This window comes from Lithobates pipiens, unplaced genomic scaffold, assembly GCF_037356315.1.
Source record: "Lithobates pipiens isolate NorthernLeopardFrog02 unplaced genomic scaffold, aLitPip1_a1.2 Scaffold_28, whole genome shotgun sequence".
Lineage (NCBI taxonomy): Eukaryota > Metazoa > Chordata > Amphibia > Anura > Ranidae > Lithobates > Lithobates pipiens.
In genome coordinates, this window is record NW_027507789.1 from 194,132,714 (window position 1) to 194,155,488 (window position 22,775).

General features: G+C 47.0%; 1 protein-coding gene across 2 annotated transcripts in view; it reads left to right on the forward strand.

The window, feature by feature from the left end:
* The window catches only part of PKIG (cAMP-dependent protein kinase inhibitor gamma), a 169,099-nt gene that overhangs the window by 10,695 nt on the left and 135,629 nt on the right, over positions 1-22,775 (forward strand). For both annotated transcript variants that reach the window (XM_077460224.1, XM_077460228.1), the window contains exon 2: positions 14,097-14,140. The gene's annotated coding sequence lies outside the window, so the exon portion shown is untranslated. The remainder of the gene's footprint in view (positions 1-14,096; positions 14,141-22,775) is intronic.

Here is a 22,775-nt window from a genome sequence, read left to right on the forward strand (position 1 = left end):
CTATCGTGCTCTCTCTCTCTCTCTCTCTCTCCCTTGCCTCTATTGGTCCCTCTCTCTTTCCCCCTCACTCTCTCTCTTTCCCTCTCTCTCTCTCTTTCCCTCTCTCTCTCTCTTTCCCTCTCTCTCTTTCTCTCTCTCTCTCTCTCTCTCTCTCTCTCTCTCTCTCTTTCCCTCTCTCTCTCTCTCTCTCTCTCTTTCCCTCTCTCTCTCTCTCTCTCTTTCCCTCTCTCTCTCTCTCTCTCTCTCTTTCCCTCTCTCTCTCTCTCTCTCTTTCCCCCTCTCTCTCTCTCTCTCTCTTTCCCCCTCCCTCTCTCTCTCTCTTTCCCCCTCCCTCTCTCCCTCTCTCTCTCTCTTTCCCCCTCCCTCTCTCTCTCTCTTTCCCCCTCCCTCTCTCCCTCTCTGTCTCTCTTCCCCCTCCCTCTGTCTCTCTTTCCCCTCCCTCTGTCTCTCTTTCCCCCTCCCTCTGTCTCTCTTTCCCCCTCCCTCTGTCTCTCTTTCCCCCTCCCTCTGTCTCTCTTTCCCCCTCCCTCTGTCTCTCTTTCCCCCTCCCTCTGTCTCTCTTTCCCCCTCCCTCTGTCTCTCTTTCCCCCCCTCTCTCTCTCTTTCCCTCTATCGCGCTCTCTCTGTCTATTGCGCTATATATATATATATATATATATATATATATATATATATATATATATATATATATATATATAAAATATATATTCTAAAGAATAATATATATATATATAATATAATACATAAATATAATACATATGTACAAGACCCCCATATGTATCTTTAAATATGATTGTATAGTAGTATAGAAATAATTTTATCACATAAGTTATTTCTGTACATCGGGGGGCCATTGGATGACCCCGCTGTTCTATCTCCTCATTATGTCTATACTTCAGAAGTCACTAATAATAATGCTGGCTTGCTTGGCGTGCCATTTGATGTGTTGGAAAGAGCAAGGAATAGGAATAGAGAACTGGAAGTACAGTTCAGACGTGACAATGCCTCTATTAAGCGGAGTGGAGGAAGCGGGATAATTATTTTGAGCGCAGGGAACCCCTATGGTGGCACATTCATTGGCATTGTACATAACAATAGACGCGTTCTGTTCACGCGGAACAAAGACGAAGGTTTAGGCACAGCTATTGCCGTATTTCTCTGTATAGTATAATATGGCTGTATAGTTATTTATAAAGTCAGCCATATATAGGAGTAGAGGCTCCTGCACTGCTGTGGGGTAGAGTGCTGCCTTATTTCTTAAAGGGAAATGCTAATGTTTTCATTGAGTTATATGGTCACAACTAAAAGCATAAATATAGTATGAGCTCTAAAAATGTCCATCAATTGATTTTTTTTTTTTTCGGAGTTTTCTAGTTTTAAAGCAGAAGTGTCATGACTTCAGGGTGCAAGGTCCTAAAGCAGTGACGTCATGACTTCAGGACAAAAGAACGTAAAGCAATGATGTAATGACTTCAGGACAGCAGTGATGTCATGACTTCAGGATATAAAGCAGTGATGTCATGACTTCAGGACACAAGAAGTAAAGCAGTGACGTCATGACTTCAGGATATAAAGCAGTGATGTCATGACTTCAGGACACAAGGAAGTAAAGCAGTGACGTCATGACTTCAGGATATAAAGCAGTGATGTCATGACTTCAGGACACAAGGACGTAAAGCAGGGACGTCATGACACAAGGATGGAAAGCAGTGACGTCATGACTTAAGGACACAAGGACGTACAGCAGTGACGTCATAACTTCAGGATATAAAGCAGTGACGTCATGACTTCAGCACACATTGACTTAAAGCAGTGACGTCATGACTTCAGCACCCAAGGACGTAAAGCAGTGATGTCATGACTTTAGGACACAAGGACGTAAAGCAGTGACATCATGACTTCAGCACACAAGGACGTAAAGCAGTGATGTCATGACTTCAGCACACATTGACGTAAAGCAGTGACGTCATGACTTCAGCAGACAAGGACGTAAAGCAGTGACGTCATGACTTCAGGACACAAGGACGTAAAGCAGTGACGTCATGACATGTAATGACTTCAGGACACAAGGGCGTAAACCAGTGACGTCATGACTTCACAACATAAGTAGTGACTTCAGGACAGAAGGTCACACAAACCAGTGATGTCATGACTTCAGGACACAAGGACTGAAAGCAATGACATCAGAATCTAAAGCAGTGACTTCAGGACGGAAGGACCTACAGCAGTGGCATCATGACCTCAGGACATAAAGGTCTTGAATTAGCAGTGTCATGACCTCAGGATACAAATACTTACAGTGGTGGCATCATGATTTCAGGATACAAGGCCTGAAAGTAGTGGCCTCACGATTTCCGTACTGATCATCTGTAGGGAGGAGAGCGGTAATTCAACATCCCAGGTGTTTTTGTTAGTTTTTTTTAGACTTTGGAAAGGAGAGGTGGGTGACAGCCCCCACATACTTCTCCGGTGGGTTGCAGTGCTTTACCACATGCATGGTAGTGTGTTACAGCCAGTGTTGGTCATCTTACTTTAAAAAAGTAATTAGTTAAGTTACAAATTACTTCTCCCAAAAAGTAATTGCGTTAGTAACTAAATTAATACATTGGAAAAGTAATTAGTTACTCAGCAAAGTAACTGTGACTTTTTTAAATATTCTATAATGCAATTACGTTAATAATAAAGATGTTTATATTAACTGATTGAAGAATAATAACACTATATACAGTATTTTAGAACATTTGATATTTATTTGAACCCAAATGCTAAGGGGGGTGGCAGCGGTGGTACTTGAGGGGGGTGGCAGCGGTGGTACTTGAGGGGGGTGGCAGCGGTGGTACTTGAGGGGGTGGCAGCGGTGGTACTTGAGGGGGTGACAGTGGTGGTGGTGTACTTGGGTGGCAGCGGTGGTACTTGAGGGGTGACAGCGGTGGTACTTGAAGGGGTGACAGCGGTGGTACTTGAGGGGGTGACAGCGGTGGTACTTGAGGGGGTGGCAGGGGTGGTACTTGAGGGGGTGGCAGCGGTGGTACTTGAGGGGGTGGCAGCGGTGGTACTTGATGGGTGACAGCGGTGGTACTTGAGGGGGTGACAGCGGTGGTACTTGAGGGGGTGACAGCGGTGGTACTTGAGGGGGTGACAGCGGTGGTACTTGAGGGGGTGACAGCGGTGGTACTTGAGGGGGTGACAGCGGTGGTACTTGAGGGGGTGACAGCGGTGGTACTTGAGGGGTGACAGCGGTGGTACTTGAGGGGGTGACAGCGGTGGTGGAGTACTTGGGGGGTGACAGCGGTGGTACTTGAGGGGTGACAGCGGTGGTACTTGAGGGGTGACAGCGGTGGTACTTGAGGGGATGATAGTGGTGGTGGAGTACTTGGGGTGACAGCGGTGGTACTTGAGGGGTGACAGCGGTGGTACTTGAGGGGTGACAGCGGTGGTACTTGAGGGGTGACAGCGGTGGTACTTGAGGGTGTGACAGCGGTGGTACTTGAGGGGGTGATAGTGGTGGTGGTGTACTTGGGGGGGTGACAGCGGTGGTACTTGAGGGGTGACAGCGGTGGTACTTGAGGGGTGACAGCGGTGGTACTTGAGGGTGTGACAGCGGTGGTACTTGAGGGTGTGACAGTGGTGGTACTTGAGGGGGTGGATAGTGGTGTGGTGTACTTGGGGGGTGGCAGCGGTGGTATTGAGGGAGTGACAGCGGTGGTACTTGAGGGGTGGCAGGGGTGGTGTACTGGGGGGGGGGGTGGCAGGCAGTGGTGGTACTTGGGGGGGGGGGGGGGTGGCTTTTGCCATCCTCTCCACCACCACCTCTGCCTCTTACTGATCCCATCCCCCACCACCACTGATCTCACCCCTACCCTATCCCCCCCATCACCTCTGTTGTAGAAGTGATGGTGGGTGGGTAGGGAAGGAATCAGTAAGAAGCAGAGGTGGTGGAGGACTTGGGATGGATCGATTGCACTGCAATTCGAATCATCAGTCACTTACTCGAATGCCTCCAGGGATGCCTTTCCTCATGGGGAGAGAGAGAGACCCTCCCCTTCACTCGATTGGTGTCAGCTGGTCAGCTGACTTCATTTTTCAGTGGCCGCGGGATGGAGCAGTCCAGACAGTCTCTCTGAGTCTCAGCCTCTTCTCAGCTCAGCGGGTGAAAGCCCTCCTCCCCGCGGCGGAACGAACAGCCAGGCAGCGCGGCCACGGCTGGCCTCCCGGGCGGTAGATGTAATTGCGGTAACTCCGCCCAAGTAATGGGAACTGCGTTACCATGAGGGGAAGCGTAATCAGTTAGATTACTCGTTATCCTCTAAAGTAACTGCGTTACGCAACTCCATTTATTTTAACTCAGTTACTTACATCACTGATTACAGCGCCCCTTTTATTTAGAATTGGCTACTATTTCACCACTCTGCACATAACTAGGACATGCACCATATTGCTCCCCACACACCGCCCCTACAATGCACAGATAGGTGTGGTGTGATGAAATGCACTTGACTTAAGATGCCCTGGCAAGGCACTTTTGGTTGTTACTTCAGAATGAATGGAGCCACCACCCATCATGGATCGCAGTAACACGCATTACCGGAAAGCCAGCCCAACACCTGACGTGTCCTGATGACCTGCTGTACCTGTCCTGTTTGCTGCGGTCGGTATTCTCCAGGATTACAGATGATCAGTCATCCGCCATCCCCTGAAACCTTTACATGATATCTCTGGCTCCTCTCCGGCTCCAATGCTCCTCTCCGGCCTCCCATCCTCTGCTCAAGGTTGCACAAGATTCAAATTATATCCCTGAGCTACTTTACCTTTCTCCACACAGTCTATAGGTTAACCCATAGAGTTTTCCTGGAAGTCTGTATGAAACACATCAACCCCACCTCTCATCAGACAAAAGAATATTATGTTGCAAAGCAATTACACTGTAGTGCTGGGAATGTAATGAAATATTCAGGTCCAGGAATTGTATTGTGTTCAAGGCCTCCCTATGCACCTTACAGCAAGTCTTCCCTCTGGTTATCGGCAGGAAGGAAGCTCTTGTCTTTGTATAGTGTAATACACACAGAGCCAGGCACTGGAGGGATCGGGGATCTTCATGTGTCTGACTCACAGAGAAGTGTATAGAGGGGTCATACTGGGACAGGCAACCCACTGACAGCCCATTTGTACAACAGGGATGAAAGAGTGTATGGACTGGAGGGAGGTGGCCTGTGAGTGCTGACACATTGCTGTTGGTGCAGGGAGATGGCTGGTGAGTGCAGGGAGATGGCTGGTGAGTGCAGGGAGGTGGCTGGTGAGTGCAGGGAGGTGGCTGGTGAGTGCAGGGAGGTGGCTGGTGAGTGCAGGGAGGTGGGTGCAGGGAGGTGGCTGGTGAGTGCAGGAAGGTGGCTGGTGAGTGCAGGAAGGTGGCTGGTGAGTGCAGGGAGGTGGCTTGTGAAGTGCAGGGAGGTGGCCTGTGAGTGCTGGCACACTGCTGTTGGTGCAGGCAGGTGGCTTGTGAGTACCGGCAGATGGCTTGTCGGTGCCGGCAGATGACTTATTGTTACTGGCACACTGCTGTCGCTGCAGGCAGATGGCTTCTCTGTCCTGGGACACTGCTGTCGGTGCAGGCAGATGGCTTCTCTGTCCTGGCACACTGCTGTCGGTGCAGGCAGATGGCTTCTCTGTCCTGGCACACTGCTGTCGGCGCAGGCAGATGGCTCGTCGGTGCCGGCAGATGGCCTATTGTTCCTGGCACACTGCTGTTGGTGCAGGGAGATGGCTGGTCTGTCCTGGCACACTGCTGTTGGTGCAGGGAGGTGGCTGGTCTGTCCTGGCACACTGCTGTCGGTGCAGGCTGATGGCATCTCTGTCCTGGCACACTGCTGTCGGTGTTGCAGGAGAGGCATCTCTGTCCTGGCACACTGCTGTTGGTGCAGGCAGATGGCTTCTCTGTCCTGGCACACTGCTGTCGGTGCAGGCAGATGGCTTGTCAGTGCTGGCACACTGCTGCCAGTGCAGGCAGATGGCTTGTCTGCGCTGGCACACTGCTGTCGGTGCAGGCAGATGGCTTGTCTGCGCTGGCACACTGCTGTCGGTGCAGGCAGATGGCTTGTCTGCGCTGGCACACTGCTGTCGGTGCAGGCAGATGGGCTTGTCTGCGCTGGCACACTGCTGTCAGTGCAGGCAGATGGCTTGTCTGCGCTGGCACACTGCTGTCAGTGCAGGTAGATGGCTTCTCTGTCCTGGCACATTGCTGTTGGTGCAGGCAGGTGGCTTGTCTGCGCTGGCACACTGCTGTCGGTGCAGGCAGATGGCGTGTTGGTGCAAGCAGGTGGCTCGTCTGTGCTGGCACACTGCTGTCAGTGCAGGCAGATGGCTTGTCTGCGCTGGCACACTGCTGTCAGTGCAGGCAGGTGGCTTGTCTGCGCTGGCACACTGCTGTCAGTGCAGGCAGATGGCTTGTCAGTGCTGGCACACTGCTGTCAGTGCAGGTAGATGGCTTCTCTGTCCTGGCACATTGCTGTTGGTGCAGGCAGGTGGCTCGTCTGTGCTGGCACACTGCTGTCAGTGCAGGTAGATGGCTTCTCTGTCTGGCACATTGCTGTTGGTGCAGGCAGGTGGCTCGTCTGTGCTGGCACACTGCTGTCGGTGCAGGCATCTGGCTCTCTAACCAAGAGCAGTGTGAGTAGGTGACTATGAGTTGTAGGCGGGGGAAGGGTACAGGTGAGTGTCTGTGGCTGAATATCCCAACTTTTATGAGACATGTCGCATCCATCCATATTAAAATGACCTTATTTTTTCCTAAAATGGTAAGTTTTCTCAGTTTAAACATTTTGATATGTTTTCTATTGTGACTAAAATATCAGTTTATGAGACGAGCAAACTGATTTTTATGTGGATTTTCACAGCGTAGAATATTTTGGTCTTTTAGCAGGAAATGGTGCCAGTCTGTAACATCCTTCTGTTTTTAGTAAATACGATAGCCATTACACACAATGCACTTTAAAACCCTTCCTTTTAAAACAGCACTTGCCATTGTGTTCCGTAACATACTGTGTGAGTGTGATAGGTTCCCCAGCACCCCGACCAATGCTCCTATACCCAGAAGACATACATGTTCCTGTGTGACGTGACTGTAATTACACAGGATAATTACACAGCCAAGGGTGTTATTACATACAGTATACAAGAACGTAGAACAAATGATATTATTAGCTCCGGATTACTCATAGTTTAGTTGTCTCTTAGTGTTGGTAGGACAGAAGGAGGATACAGGAATCTGCAATGGCTTCTTCCATTGTAAAGGGAGATATTAGAATATTGTCACCCAGAAGTGCCTGAAACTGCACATTCTGACTTCCATCTCCTCCCGTAATTCGCAATTGACCCATCAATATGGGGTCTGCCTTTTGGAGGCCAATGGCAAGGTGAGGCCGACCGGATTTAAGCTTCCTTAGCCCTTGTACACACGGTCGGAGATTCCGACAACCAAATCCGTCGGATTTTGTCCGAAACTTTTTTTTAAACACGGTCAGACAAAGTTGTTGGAAAATCCGACGTGATGACGTTATTTAATTACGACGGGACTACGTTCGCACTAGTAGCCAATAGCTTTGGTGTAGGAATTTGATCTGAGCATGCGTGGCACTTGGTCCGATCAAAATTCTCTACACATGATCGGAGTATGTCCGATCGGAGCATTTTGTCTGAAAATTTTACCAACAAGTTGGAAAACTTGGTCCATCGGATACTCTGATGGAAACAGTCCGATGGAGACCACACACAGTCGGAATATCCGACAAAACGGTCCGATCGGACACATTCCGTCGGAATCTCCGACCGTGTGTACAAGGGCTTAGAGAAGTCAGCATTTGAATATTGGATCATTCTAGGTCACTCTGGGCACTCGGAATATACCTGGGTGTATCTACAGGCAGATGGACCTCCTGACAACCTGATTGGGCAGCTTTTGTCATCCTACAGGTTGTATTTATAAGAAATCTGCAGAGCTATTCCCATAACTACATGTACATTAATTCTGTGCAAATGGGGGCAAAATCAATTGTTATTAGGCGGAATTTTCTTACATCACTGTATAAAGAGCATTCAACCTGGAGAAGAAAATAACCAAATAAAACCTGATATTCCTCCCATTTGCACAGAATGGAGAATGGAGAATGCAGCTTCAACAGACAAATAGCTCTGCAATTTTTTTTTATTTTTTTATTTCACCCCTATATGTAATAAAGGCACTTCGTGTCACTGACCTGTTAATAAATAAGGTCCATACACAGCCTGTACCATACTTGGTGTTTCAGGCTCTGGCTGTCCATGGTGTTGGGTGTACCCGAGTTCATTTATTACTGGCCAGGAAATTACACACAGAAGGAGCAAATCGCTGCAAGTGCAGGAAACAAAATTAGGCTATTAGCTAGCAAATAAACCCTATTAAAACCTAATTTGCCCACTACGCTTGTACTCACCTTTATGCTGTCTTTAATATAGTTGACCACCGCTCATCCTAAAAAAAGAAAAAAAAAAAACTCCACCATCTTGGCCTCCAAAACTCTGCCCTTTCCTGGTTCTCCTTCTACCTATCTAAGTACTCCTTCAATGTCACCTACAACTCCGTCTCATCTTCACCTCTTCCTCTGTTAGTAGGGGTCCCCCAAAGTTCTGACCTCAGACCCCTTCTGTTCTCTATCTATACCACATCCCTTGGTCAATTATGCCTCCCATGGCTTACAATACCATCTGTATTCTAGCACAGTGTTTCTCAGTGCCGGGACAAGGTCATCTAGAGCCCAGGGCGAACATGCCAAACTCTGCCCCCCCCCCCCCCCCAGATGTATGAGCATTATGTGTCAGCAAAATTCTCCCCCCAAAAACACTGAGCACTAATCTGCATGCTTACCCCCCCTAAGCATAACCCCCCCCTCCTCCTCCTTGTACAAATCCACCCCTGCTGAAATCCCCCTCCCAGCAAAAATCTTTGCCCCCAAATCCCCCCCCCTGGCTCAAATGCCCCCCTCCAACAAAAAAATGCACCCCTATCACAAAGCCTCTAGTCCTAAATTTTCCCCTCCTGATACACATCTTCCCTCCCTCCCAGCACAAATTCCCCTCAAATCCCTCCTTCCTAGCACAAATCTCTCTAAATTACCATTCTTATCACTACCACTCCCCCATATTTCCCCTCTTAGAATAATAATTACCCCCTGCCTCCCCCCAAATCCCCCCTTCCAACACAAATTCCCCCCCCCCCAATCTCCCTGAGGCCCCACCCCACATGATACCACAGTGCCCAGGGCAGCAGCCCCTTCTGCCCCACCCCTTGTCCCGGCTCTGGTGTTTCTTAACCTTTTCAAGCCAAGGCACCCTTTAAAATTTTGCTCAATCTTAAGGCACCCCATTCTCAAATGTAAAACGCTAAACAGTTTTATATAACACAGCAGCATCCACACACGTAGGACACCCAATGTGATGCATCCTTCTAAAGCAAATACACCTTTGGACACTAGTACTGACTACTGACTGGTATTGCAACTTTATTCTCCCTCACTCAACTAAAGTGAACCCAGTGCTGATGGAGAGGGACAAACAAGGATGCTGTGCAGGAACCCGATGTCCTCCTTATCAACCAATGACGTAATAGTGCACAATGAGAACCTGTTACTTTGTGTACCTATAAGGCGAGTTTTATCCACCTGCTGACTTGTGTGCCATTTTTTGGGCAATTGTTAGACATTTTGCCAAGGCACCCCTGAAGAAACCTGAAGGCACCCTGGTTGAGAAACGCTGTTCTATTAACGCACAAATCTATGTCTCTACTCCCCACCACACCCCATTGGTTTCCTGGAACATTTTTAATTTACTGACATATTAGTATGGATGTCACACCCCTTCCTGAAACTAAATGTTTCTAAAACTGAGCTCATAATAGTCCTCCCCGGCTTTCCCATCAGGATGAGTATCACAACTGTCATTCCCTCCCTTTATACCAGGGTGTTAGGTGTAATCCTGGATCTTACCTGTCCTTCAGCCTCAAATCAATCACTGTCCAAATTTTTGCCACCTCCCCTTCCATAACATTTCCAAAGTTAGCCCCTTCGTATCCAACAATACCACCAAGATACTAATTCATTCCCTTGATATCTCCATCATTGTTGACCGTCCTCTACACATACTATCCCCCTTCAGTCTATCATGAATATTACTGCCAGACTCCTCTACCTCACTATCTTTCCAGTGTCCTCCACCCCTCTCTGCCAGTCCTTGCACCAGCCTTCCCTTGCCCAATGAATACAATTCAAAATACTAACTACAACATACAAAGCCATCTGTCCTGAGCTACGCTGCCAACCGCATCCTAAAATACCAACCAACCCATCCTTTTCACTCCTCCTGAGACCTCCTGCACTGTAGCTATCTTGTCACCTCATCCCATGTCCTTCTTCAGGACTTCTCCAGAGCCTCTCCCATCCTTCTTACCCTAATCTCTCTGGTTATCTCCTACTCTGCTTACCTTTAGCCGATCCCTGAAAATTATTTTCTTCAGGGAAGCCTATCCCGTCTTTTTGGAAAAACTCAACTTCTACTTTCTCCATCAACTCTTGCCTCCGACAGTTATTAACTTTTGTATCAGTTGCATGTCCCTTTTTAGAGAGTATCATCTTATTATTACCTTGTCTTGAATTGTATTATAACTGTACTGTCTCTGTCTTATGTTTGGAAAGCACCACGCAAACTGTCAATGTGATGTAAAGCCTGAATAATAATTTAACAAAAACAGAAATCTTGGTTGCATAGAGTTGAAGATGTACAGTACGTGGATGATACATAGTACATGGATGATACCTAGTACATGGATGATACCTAGCACTTACAAGGTGCCCCGTTGTGGTTTTGTTCTGATCTAGAACATGATTTAAGGTGAAACTCCTGCTGAGTGATGTAGACCTTTCACATATAGATGATGATTGAGACCTGTGCTTTTTATAACAACAGTTACTTTTTACACTTTACATGGTTATAAAAAAAAAGATCATCAAATAAAAAAAAAAGCACCTCCCTTTAAGTGCATTTTATGAAAGCATTGGGCCTGTGTGCAAGATCACAAGTCTGGCACCCTGGCCTGCAAACATGAAAATGGGCTTTTTTTCTACTTGGGTGAATATTGGGCTTGGCTTATAGAGGTGTAGATAAATAGTCTCAGTTGACTTACATATAGAATGGGACATAGGGAATGTACAGCACGGTATCTGTGGAGAAACCTTCAAGGGGCCAGGGCTTAGTATTAGATGTCGCGGTACCTGTTCAGGAGTCAGAAGTAAGTGACTGAACTCTGAATGACATACTCCTGACATCTGAACTCTATGTCACTACTGACCTCTGAACTCGGCATCCCCCTTGCTACTGACCTCTGAACTCTGCATTACTTGCTACTGACCTCTGAACTCTGCATTACTTTCTAGTGACCTTTGAACTCTGCATCAGTTACTACTGACCCCTAAACTCTGCATCACTTGCTACTCAACCCTGAACTCAGTGTCGCTTACTACTGACCCCTAAACTCAGCATTGCTTTTTACTGACCCCTGAACTTTGCATCACTACTGATCTCTGAACTCTGTCACTTACTACTGACCCCTGAACTTTGTTTCACTTTCTACTGGCCTTTCAACTCTACATCGCTACTGACCTCTTTACCCTGTCACTTGCTACTGACCTCTGAACTCTGCATCACTTACTACTGACCCATAAACTCTGCATCACTACTAACCTCTAAATTTTGTGTCGCTACTGAACTCTGCATCACTTGGTACTAACCTCTGAACTCGGCATTGTGTGCTACTGACCTTTGAACTCTGCATTACTACTGACCTCTTAAATCTTTCATTACTGACCCCTGAAATCTGTGTTGCTTATTACTGATCTTTGAACTCTGCGCCGCTTACTACTGACCCCTGAACTCTGTGTCACTACTGACCCCTGAACTCTGTGTCATTACTGACCTCTGAACACTGTGTTGCTTTCTACTGATCTTTGAACTCTGCATTACTACTAAACTCTGCGCCATCTACCACTGACCCCTGAACTCTGTGTCACAACTGAACCCCTGAACTCTTGGCCATCCACTACTGACCTCTGAACTCTGGGTCATCCACCACCGACCTCTGAACTCTGGGTCATCCACCACCGACCTCTGAACTCTGGGTCATCCACTACTGGCCCCTGAACTCTGGGTCATCCACTACTGGCCCCTGAACTCTGGGTCATCCACTACTGGCCCCTGAACTCTGGGTCATTCACTATTGGCCCCTGAGCTCTGGGTCATTCACCACCGACCTCTGAACTCTGGGTCATCCACTACTGGCCCCTGAACTCTGGGTCATCCACTACTGGCCCCTGAACTCTGGGTCATTCACTATTGGCCTCTGAACTTTGGATCATCCACTACTGGCCCCTGAACGCTGGGTCATCCACTACTGACCCCTGAACGCTGGGTCATCCACTACTCACCCCTGAACTCTGGGTCATCCACTACTGACCCCTGAACTCTGGGTCATCCACTACTGACCCCTGAACTCTGGGTCATCCACTACTGACCCCTGAACTCTGGGTCATCCACTACTGACCCCTGAACTCTGGGTCATCCACTACTGACCCCTGAACTCTGGGTCATCCACTACTGACCCCTGAACTCTGGGTCATCCACTACTGACCCCTGAACTCTGGGTCATCCACTACCGACCCCTGAACTCTGGGTCATCCACTACCGACCCCTGAACTCTGGGCCATCCACTACCGACCCCTGAACTCTGGGCCATCCACTACCGACCCCTGAACTCTGGGCCATCCACTACCGACCCCTGAACTCTGGGCCATCCACTACCGACCCCTGAACTCTGGGCCATCCACTACCGACCCCTGAACTCTGGGCCATCCACTACCGACCCCTGAACTCTGGGTCATCCACTACCGACCCCTGAACTCTGGGTCATCCACTACCGACCCCTGAACTCTGGGCCATCCACTACCGACCCCTGAACTCTGGGCCATCCACTACCGACCCCTGAACTCTGGGCCATCCACTACCGACCCCTGAACTCTGGGCCATCCACTACCGACCCCTGAACTCTGGGCCATCCACTACCGACCCCTGAACTCTGGGCCATCCACTACCGACCCCTGAACTCTGGGCCATCCACTACCGACCCCTGAACTCTGGGCCATCCACTACCGACCCCTGAACTCTGGGCCATCCACTACCGACCCCTGAACTCTGGACCATCCACTACTGACCCCTGATCTCTGGGCCATCTAACTAATGACCTCTGCATCACTTCTGACCTCTGAGCAGTGTGTCACTATGGACTCTTGAATTCATGCATGGACACTTGCTACAGAGTACAGGGGTCAAGAGTAAATGACAGAGTTTAGATGTCAGTAATGACACAGAGTGCATAAGTAATTAAACCCCCACGCACACACAGCTTAGCTCTGTTCTTCCTCCTCCTGGACTGTCACATTACTGCAGCTTTGGCTCTCCTTCTCCTTCTCTGGTTCAGTAGGCAGGGCTAAATTACAGCCCTGGTACAGGGGCTCACCCTCCCTACGAGGTGTGTGTTGCTAGGAAGATCCTACAAGGTGTGTGTTGCTAGGAAGACCCTACAAGGTGTGTGTTGCTAGGAAGACCCTACAAGGTGTGTGTTGCTAGGAAGACCCTACAAGGTGTGGGTTGCTAGGAAGACCCTACAAGGTGTATGTTGCTAGGAAGACGAGGGGGGCAAATAAAATGGACCATTTGTTTTTAGTTGATCCAGAGTGTTGGCTGTGTGGGCATCACAATGCATGGGGCAAGGTTGGAAACACATTCCCCTGCTGGTGGTCATGGTAGTTCTAACATAGCCCTACTGACATCCTACATGGCCATTTTGGCAGCCATCTGCAAACCCCCGAAATGGCAAAGGCTAAACAAAACAGATATGGTTTAGGCTGAATATGGATGTTTTTTTAATCACAATATCTTGAAATAAGCCCATTTTCTGCCATCTAATCCTGCTAACTAAACCCTTATACCTAAACTGTACTTTTTTTTTTTTTTTTTTGCAGCCCAAGAATTGGGACTGTCCTAGAAAATTCTGACCGGTTATAAGGTAGGTCCCATCTACTTCGCCTGTGAGTAAAATAAGACACTATTTTGTCCATATATGTGCAAAGGATGATCAGTCCCATTCTCAGTCTTCTATGTGGACTTCCTTTTTTTTTGCTTTAATGGTAATTTGAGTCTTCCTATCGATGTCACGTTCTCAGTGTCTGCGGGCAGTTTTGTGATGAGTGAATGTGGTCTTGTAAATTGCTTCCTCCACAGTCCTTATCTTGTGTAAAAAGTTCACTGGAGGGGAGCCAAGCTGATGGAGGAAGTCTCGCTCTTTCACATCTATCGCTGGAGAAATGCTTACATGGGTTCTGTAGATGTAATGGCCTAGCCAAGAGGATCGGATGTGGACAGAAAATCAATAACCCATTGTAAAAAGATTTCTGGCCCAGAGTCACATTGCATACAGCTTTTATCAAACCGTCTACAACTAGATTGTGATCCTTTTACACTCTGCAATGCTGCTACAGTATGATGTGTACAGGCTGCACGGTACACCGTCACCGGGAACCTTCTTCTGCCTATTGGGGAAGTGTAACTGATGCAAAACTTCTTCTTTTCTGCTTTCTGTTACAAAACATATCCAATAAAAGCAAATTTCTTCATACTTTTAGGACAAAATTTATTTAGCTACAAAAAAAAATCCCAATTGTATTTCGATTGGTTTGCATAAAAAGTGTACAGGTAGCGTCTACAAACCATGGTGTGTGTGTGTGTGTGTGTGTGTGTATATCTATCTATCTATCTATATATATATATATAATCTATATCTATATCTCTATCTATCTATCTATCTATCTATCTATCTATATATATATATATATAATCTATATCTATATCTCTATCTATCTATCTATCTATCTATATATATATATATATATATATATATATATATATATATATATATATATATATAAATCGGGGTTGCCAACCGCCTGTAAATTTACTGACAGTTTGTAAACATCTGTCAATTTTTTTTTACAGCTGCCAGTAAATATCAGGGGCTGATAATTTCATGCTGTGTTGACTTTTTGTTTTCACCTTGTTATAGGTATTATCAGTATTTCCGTATCATGTTTATACTGTTTAAATATTCACTGTTATGCTGCGTACACACGACCGGACTTTCCGGCAGACTAGGTCTTACGGAATCAGTCCGTCAGACAATCCGATCATGTGTGGGCTAATCTGATAATTTTTCACATAAAAAAATCAGACGGACCTAGAAATAGAAACATGTTTCAAATCTGTCCGACGGACTCAATTCTTATTGGGAAAATCGTTCCTCTGTATGCCGGTCTGACGGACCAAATACGACGCAAGGAAACCTATTGGCTACTGGCTATTGAACTTCCTCCTTTTTTAGTCCCGTCTTACGTCATCACGTTCAAAACGAATGGAGTTAGTCTGTTCATGTGTGGGCAAGTCCGTTCGTTCAGAAGGTCCATCGTAACTCCGCTGAAAGCCCACCGGGAAGACCATCGGACCTAGTCTGCCGGAGAGTCTGGTCGTGTGTACGCGGCATAAGTTTACAATAGGAATTCTGTCATTTCCCAGGTTGCCAGGAAAAAGATTTGCTCCGCCAGTAAATTTTCCAGTCAGTAAAAAATGTTGCGGGAGGTTGGCAACATATATATATATATTGTAAGGGATCTTCCCGGGGTAGGGTGTGTTTGGACACAGTTCACAGCAGACTTGGAATTTGATAAAGCAGATCTTGGCGTTTATTCGTGGTACAAACAGTCCAGCAAACAAAATATACAGCAACACCGTGCTTTCTAAGTACAACAAAAATAAAAGTCCTAGCCCGGCTGGGCGCTTACTAACAGGTTCTGCTCACCTATCTGACACTTACAAACACAGCGTCTTTCGCCTGGACATCGCAGGGTGAGTTTTAGCTCCAGCAGTGGCTGTGCTTGCAGCTTCCTTCAACACACAGATTGTTCATTCCCTGGCTGAGAAGCAATCACCTGCAGACCCTACAGAGCCTTTAGCTTCCCAGGCTAATTAGGATCCAAGCTCACCTGATCCCAAACCCAGAACTGGATCGGGGGATGTGGAATGACAGGTCCCTCTACCAAACCTACCTGCCATTCCATATAAACCCAGGCCCGGCAAAATTAAATAACAACTCAGCAGCATATCGCTGCTGAGAAACTGATCCATCCTGGATTTACCATCTCACACTGTGTAGCAACCTAGGTGAGATGTACACCCCCTCGATCACTTCTCCAGTGACATGTCTACATATCCCCCCCCTCTTTTTCAGACCGGAGGGCTGAGCCTTTTGTCCCCACAGACAACTTACCCTTGACAATGCGTCAGCATTTGCCTGTAATTTCCCTGGCCTGTGTTCCACAGTGAAATTAAAGTTTTGTAGGGAGAGAAACCATCTAGTCACTCTTGCATTTCTCTCCTTGTTTAACTTCATCCATGTTAGGGGGGCATGGTCTGTCACCAACTTGAATTTCCTGCCTAGCAAGTAATACTTTAAAGATTCTAGGGCCCACTTCACTGCCAAACATTCTCGCTCCACAATGGCATAATTTTTCTCGGCCGGGGTTAGTTTTCTACTCAAGTACGTCACCGGATGCTCCTCACCATTCACTACTTGTGAGAGTACTGCACCTAAGCCTGTGCTAGAGGCATCTGTCTGGACCAGAAATTCTCGCCTGAAATCGGGGGTGACTAACACAGGTGGTTGGCACAAGGCAGACTTAAGGCTTTGGAAAGCCTCCTCGGCCTCTGGGGTCCACGTGACCATTGCTGTCTTTCCGCCCTTTGTCAAGTCAGTTAGCGGAGCAGCAACTGAGGCAAAGTTCGGCACAAATCTACGGTAATAACCCGTAATACCCAGGAAAGCTCTAACCTGTTTCCTTGTCAGGGGTCTAGGCCAATTCTGTATTGCCTCAATTTTATTTAGCTGTGGCCTAACCAATCCTCTTCCAACAATGTAGCCCAGATATTTGGCCTCTTCTAGGGCTAGAGCACACTTCTCGGCATTTATGGTCAACCCTGCATCACTTATGGCATCCAACACGGCCTGTACCTTACAGAGGTGACTTTCCCAATCAGGGCTAAAAATGACCACATCATCGAGGTAGGCGGCTGAGTAATCACGATGTGGTCGCAGAATCAAGTCCATCAACCTCTGGAAAGTTGCAGGCGCTCCATGTAACCCGAACGGCATCACTACATACTGGAATAGCCCATCAGGGGTGGAGAAAGCAGTTTTCTCTTTAGCCTCGTCAGAAAGTGGAATCTGCCAATAGCCCTTTGTGAGATCGAGGGTGGTTATGTACCTGGCGTTACCCAACTTCTCAATCAACTCATCTACCCTGGGCATAGGATACGCATCGAACTTGGAGATCTCATTCAACTTTCTGAAATCGTTACAGAACCTCCAAGTTCCATTGGGCTTTGGGATTAGCACAATTGGGCTGGACCATTCACTCTGTGACACCTCAATTACCCCCAGAGCAAGCATACGTTTTACCTCGGCAGATACGACTTCCCTACGTGCCTCGGGTATCCTATAGGGCTTAAGGTTTACTCTGCTTCTAGGCTCAGTTTCAATGTGATGATGGATGAGGTGTGTACGCCCTGGGAGGTCAGAGAACTTGTTTTTGTTTTTCTGTAAAAATTCCTGAGCCTCCTGTTTCTGTGACACTGATAGAGTATCACCTACCTTGACTGGAGGGATTGGTTGTGACAAATTATTAACAGTATTTGTCGCCCCCAAGGATTCCCTGTCTTTCCAGGGCTTGATCAAGTTTATGTGATAAACTTGGAAAGGCTTCCTTCTACCTGGTTGGTGCACCTTGTAGTTCACCTCACTGATCTTTTCAACAATTTCATAAGGACCTTGCCACTTCGCCAAGAATTTACTCTCAACAGTGGGGACTAGTATAAGGACCCTATCGCCTGGGTTGAATGTCCTGATTCTTGCGGACCGGTTGTAAATTCTACTTTGGGCCTCTTGAGCTCTCTGGAGGTGTTCCCTTACCAGGGGCATTACAGTGGCTATACGGTCCTGCATTTGTGCTACATGCTCAATAACACTCTTGTATGGGGTGGACTCATTCTCCCATGTCTCTTTTGCAATGTCTAGTAGACCCCTAGGGTGATGACCATAGACCAACTCGAATGGTGAGAACCCTGTGGACGCTTGGGGCACCTCCCTAATAGCAAACATGAGGTAGGGTAATAAATGATCCCAGTCACGACCATCTTTTGCCACCACTTTCTTCAACATATGTTTCAAAGTTTTATTAAATCTCTCCACCAATCCGTCCGTCTGGGGGTGGTACACAGAGGTACGGATGTGTGAGATTTTAAATAGTCTGCATAATTCCTTCATTACTTTCGACATAAATGGCGTACCTTGGTCAGTTAGGATTTCTTTGGGGATCCCAGTCCTAGAGAACATATAAAACAACTCACGTGCAATTGTTTTAGATGCAGTGTTTCTTAAGGGTACAGCCTCAGGATAGCGGGTCGCATAATCCAGGACTACCAAAATATACTGGTGTCCTCTAGCTGACTTTACAATGGGACCCACTAAATCCATGGCAATACGCTCAAAAGGCACCTCTATAATAGGGAGCGAAACCAAAGGACTGCGAAAATGTGACACTGGGGCACTAACCTGACATGTGGGGCACGACTCACAGTATTTTTTAATGTCATCATATATGGCCGGCCAAAAAAACCTCTGGAGAACCCTCTCTCGCGTTTTGTCAGTCCCCAAGTGTCCCCCAAGAACATGGTTATGTGCCATGTCAAGCACCTGACGCCGGTACGGCTTAGGTACCAGAAGCTGTTCCACAATCTCATCCTTAACCTTAGTAACCCTATAGAAAAGATCATTAGTCACCGAAAAATGTGGAAATCTTTTTTCAGCATCTGGTTCCTGAGGTACCCCATTCATTACAGCAACCTGCTCTCTCGCATTTTTGAGAGTGGGGTCCTGTAATTGTGCAGCCCCAAAATTATCTCTAGACACCTCTAAGTCTAGTATATTTTGCTCAGTGGGAGGAGCCTCCTCCTCCCCAGCCAGGACCTGTAAAGGAAAACAATCATTTTCATCCTGTATACTTTTATCATTCACAGTGGACAAGGCAACCCCCTTAGAGGTATCCTCACTCCTTTTGGGGATTTTTCTTTTTTCCCAGAGAGCCCAGAATAATGGAAAATCGCGCCCCAATATTACATTATGCATGAGGTTTTTAACCACACCCACTTCATATTGTACGGTGCCTTGTTCAGTCCCGACTTTAGCCAGCACTATAGGGTACATTTTTGTATCACCATGTATGCACACAACACTCATATGCTTTTTAGACTCTAAGTCCCCAGTCACCAGGCTAGCATGCACCAAGGTTACAAGGCTTCCTGAGTCCATTAACGCTTTAACAGGAAAGTCATTGATTGTAATATCGCAGATTTGCGGTTCAGTCTCTAGTCCAGGAACTGCAGCACAAGATGGTTCCGCAAATAGCGACTGACGCCGGCTAGCGTCACATTCCATGGGTTCAGAGGTAAGAGGGCAATGGGCCGACACGTGTCCCGCCTCATGGCATCTCCAACACTGGATAGGGCCTGGTCTCTTTGGCAAGGAGTCCTTTTCAGAGCCCCTTAGCCACCCGGGACCATCACCAGTCTTTTGTCCCTGAGACACCACTTGAGCCCTTTTCCCCCCATCAGCACCCCTCCACACTCCCCCAATAGATGGAAGTCTCTTACCAGCTGACGGCACAGATCTGGCGCTCCGGGGAGGTGAAGATGCTGCAGGAACATCACGGAGGTAGTCCTCAGTCGCCTGGAACCTCTCCACAAGGTTGACAAGTTCGTTTGCATTCTTAGGATCACCTTGTCCCACCCAGCGTTGCAAGTCAGTAGGAAGGGCTCGGAGGTAGCGATCCATCACGACCTTCTCTAGGATTTGTGCAGGAGTAGAAGTGTCTGGCTCCAACCACTTTCTTGCCAAATGGATTAGGTCATACATCTGGGACCTCGCTGATTTGTCCAGACTGTAGCTCCAGTTGCGTACCCTCCGGGCACGGACTGCAGTAGTAACTCCTAGTCGGGCAAGCATCTCCTCTTTTAGCCGAGTATAGTCCTTAACCTCTTGCTCACTGAGGTCATAGTAGGCCTTTTGAGGTTCACCTGTTAAATAGGGCGCAATTACCTCTGCCCACTCAGCGGCTGGTAACTTCTCTCGCTCAGCCACGCGCTCAAATACTGTTAGATAGGCCTCAACATCGTCCTCAGCAGTCATCTTTTGCAGCGCTTTCTGCACAGTCCTTCTCCCAGAAAAAATCTCTGGAGCGGCTCCCATCACCACAGGCGCCTCTCGATTTGCTATCAGGTGCTCAATAAGTTGTTGTTGTGCAGCCATGGACTGTTCATGTCGTCTATTGGCCTCTATCTGAGCCTGCTGTTGTGCAGCGATCATCTGCTGTTGTTCAGCCATGGACTGTTCATGTCGTCTATTGGCCTCTGTCTGAGCCTGCTGTTGTTGCAAACTCACTTGCATAAACTGCTTCAGCATCTCCTCCATGTTGCTGGACTGTTTTTGGAGTGTAGTTGCAGCTTTCACCCAGGACATCAGCAGCTGTAGCCAAGTCTGTCCACACCGTTGCCCCTAGCAACCGCGTTGCCCGCTACCTCCACCAATTGTAAGGGATCTTCCCGGGGTAGGGTGTGTTTGGACACAGTTCACAGCAGACTTGGAATTTGATAAAGCAGATCTTGGCGTTTATTCGTGGTACAAACAGTCCAGCAAACAAAATATACAGCAACACCGTGCTTTCTAAGTACAACAAAAATAAAAGTCCTAGCCCGGCTGGGCGCTTACTAACAGGTTCTGCTCACCTATCTGACACTTACAAACACAGCGTCTTTCGCCTGGACATCGCAGGGTGAGTTTTAGCTCCAGCAGTGGCTGTGCTTGCAGCTTCCTTCAACACACAGATTGTTCATTCCCTGGCTGAGAAGCAATCACCTGCAGACCCTACAGAGCCTTTAGCTTCCCAGGCTAATTAGGATCCAAGCTCACCTGATCCCAAACCCAGAACTGGATCGGGGGATGTGGAATGACAGGTCCCTCTACCAAACCTACCTGCCATTCCATATAAACCCAGGCCCGGCAAAATTAAATAACAACTCAGCAGCATATCGCTGCTGAGAAACTGATCCATCCTGGATTTACCATCTCACACTGTGTAGCAACCTAGGTGAGATGTACACCCCCTCGATCACTTCTCCAGTGACATGTCTACAATATATATATATATATATATATAGATATAGATATAGAGATATATATATATATATATATATATATATATATATATATATATATATATATATATATATATATATATATATATATAAAATATAAAATTGCTTTTGTTTTGTTTTTTGAAAATTGATCAATCCTGATGTACTGACGGCCTATCTCATTTCTTTGAGGCCCCCAAATGACCACTTTTTGTAAAGTAGATAGTCATTTAGTAAGAGGCATAGCGAGTTTTTTGAAGTTTGTTTGAGTTTTTGTGAAGTCGTTTTTTTGCCAGAATTTTTTGGAAAAAGAAAAAATTAATTCCATTTTTTTTCCTTTTTTTTTTTTTTTTTTTAATTTTTTAATTTTTACATTTTTTTCTTTTCTTTTTCCTACTTCCACCAGTACAGTACAGCGTCATCATATGACTGGTGTGGCAGTGATCAGGAATACTGGCTGGTGACAATTTTTTTTTTTTTTCATACTTCTCTCGTGGGGTGATCAGGGATTTTTGGATTGGATGAGAAATGTAATAGAAGAAAGCTGCGTGTGCGGCTGTGTGCACAGAAGAGGTTTGTGTATTCTACTGTCATACTGATGTGAGTGGGAACAGCTGTTGTTTTCCTCTCCGTCTGATTCTACACAGCCAAATGCTTATAGGAATTTTTCCCAGCGTACACATTTCTCCAAATCCCGGATCACCTCCTTCTCAGTGTTTGTATACAAGTCTGCTCTGATCTGCTAATCATGGGGTGTTCTTATCCCAGGGCTCTGATTTCATCCCTTTGTGCCACTGTCACATCTCCGGGGACATGACTTTATCTGGGATATAGTTCCTGTCCATTACTTTAGGAGTGGTGTTGCTCCAAGCACAGGAAATGAGAAGAAAGCACACCGGCAGAGCATAATAAAGAACAAGGTAGAGGTTGAACAGGAATAGTAAGATCGTTGCATTCCATGGAGTGGGCCATCATATTCAAAGTCCAAGTGCACTTTCTGTAGCCTAAATCTGGCCATCTGATCCAGTTGGTTGGGAAAGAATCTTCTGCGCGCCCCCCTGATCCTGGTTTCACCTTGTTACCGCAGGCTGGAATTCTCTGAAGGTTGGGCTAAGCTCTACACACATAACTATACCTTGTATATCGGGGGGGTATCCAAACTTTTTAAACAAAAGGCCAGTTTACTGTCCTTCAGGCTTTACGGGGCCAGAATGTGGCCAGTGTGAGTAGAAAATCCCCCATCATTGTTTATTTGTGGAAGGAATAGTTCCCCATTGTTAAGAGTTGGAGGAATAGCACCCCATCATTGGTGTCAATGGGAGGAATGCTGCCCCATCATTAGTGACAGT